Below are 1829 nucleotides of genomic sequence, written 5' to 3'. Positions count from 1 at the left end.
TATATGTGTGTGTGTGTGTGTGTCTGTGGCTATGTCTGTGTCTATGTGTGCGTGTATATGTATGTGTATGTATGTGTCTGTGTGTATGTGTGTCTGTGTGTACACTTGTACACGTGTATGTGTCCTTTTGGTCAAATAAATACAAGTATCGATACTTTTAGATGATCTATTGTAGATTTATATATATATATATATATATATATATGTATATATATAAAGTATATCTATAATGTTTTCGTCCATAGACGTGTGTAGATTCTTCGCGAATGACAACAGAAAAACATTATATGCTGTTTCAGTTTAGAGATACATGCGTGGACCTTGTATAGGTCTCGAGTTTGGTCAAGATAGGAAGAACAAGAGGCGGACCCTTACTTATGGATGCCATTTGCCCGCTTTCATGACTGTTTGTGTCGATTTACATACGTGCTTAGAAGCCATGATGCCAGTGAATTCTGAAAGGCTTGCGTCAACATCCCCGCTTATATCGTTATATGGCTCTACAAATTGTACAAACCCATATCGATAAGCGTCGTATAGCCATGTATAGCCATGCTTGTTCACTCGTATTGTATACACATCTGCATGCGTAAGGCTATGAAAATGAAGCAAATGTACATCTATGTACAGGGAAAGAAATACATATAAACCTATACATTCATGTAGTCATTTAGACCGCTCTACAAATCAATCCAGCACTGAGTATATGAAAGAAATATGTTCCCGATCACCTATTTTCTACATTCGTCAAGCATATCCCAATCCCTAAACTTGATCTAGACATATACCTATTCCTAATTTAAAACCCAATACCTAGCCTTACTCGTATTTCCAACCTTAACTTTCAAATCAGGGCGATTGTCGGTGGATTCCCCGCTCCAAGTCCCATTACTTGGCTGGCGACCATCAAGCTCAAAACGAGAGGCGGTGATACGTTAACGTCCTTCTGTGCAGGCTCATTAATCGACCCTTACTGGATCTTAACAGGTGCATATCAGCCTGTTGAAAGGGCACATGTCGATCAGTGTGTGTATAAAGATTAATATACGCGAGTGTATAGATTAATGTGCCGTGTATAAAGATAAAATGTACGTGTGCTTAGATTAATATACGTGTGTATATAGATTAACGTACGTGTGTATATAGAATAATATTCGTGTGTATATAGATTAATGTACGTGTGTATATAGAATAATATACGTGTGTAAATAGATTAATGTACGTGTGCATAAAGCTTGATGTGCCTTAATTCGTAGAGTCTGTCTCCAATTTGTGGTCTGCAGAGTACACAGTTCCTGTGTTAGCTTATTTGTCTGGAGTGCTTTTTGTGTAGCATCTTGGTTGGCATCTCATCTTTCGCTATATTTGGCGTATATAAACCCATGTTTGTTCTTTGGCGCGCTCGTCCATCATTTTCTAAATATAGAAGTGTATGTTCAGTCGTGTGTTATAGGTCAGCGAAGTATGCGTGATTTGTACACACTGTAGATTAAGGTGTCTTCTACACATCCTATTGATCTGCTAAGGATTCGGCTTAAGACTATGCAGGTGTTGTTTTCCTGTCCAAGAAATGACAGGCAATACTTCATTTGTATTAGCTTTTGCAGCGTATAGTTTGAAGGCTCTCTCAGTGTGTGTATAAACACACACTCGCATCAAAGTGTACTACAATACATACCTTCGTGCGTAAACACGTACTAGCCGTACTCTCGTCTCAAACACGCAACAATTAAACTATACTGCATGAGGATGCACTTTCGAACACTCGCTCACACACGCACTCTCGTCACATTCTCACCCTCGATTCAGTGTATACACATTTATATATA

Source organism: Sphaeroforma arctica, assembly GCF_001186125.1.
Source record: "Sphaeroforma arctica JP610 unplaced genomic scaffold supercont1.299, whole genome shotgun sequence".
In the NCBI taxonomy this organism is placed as follows: domain Eukaryota; class Ichthyosporea; order Ichthyophonida; genus Sphaeroforma; species Sphaeroforma arctica.
The sequence above is the reverse complement of the archived record's forward strand: the minus strand, read 5'-3'. Positions refer to the sequence as shown.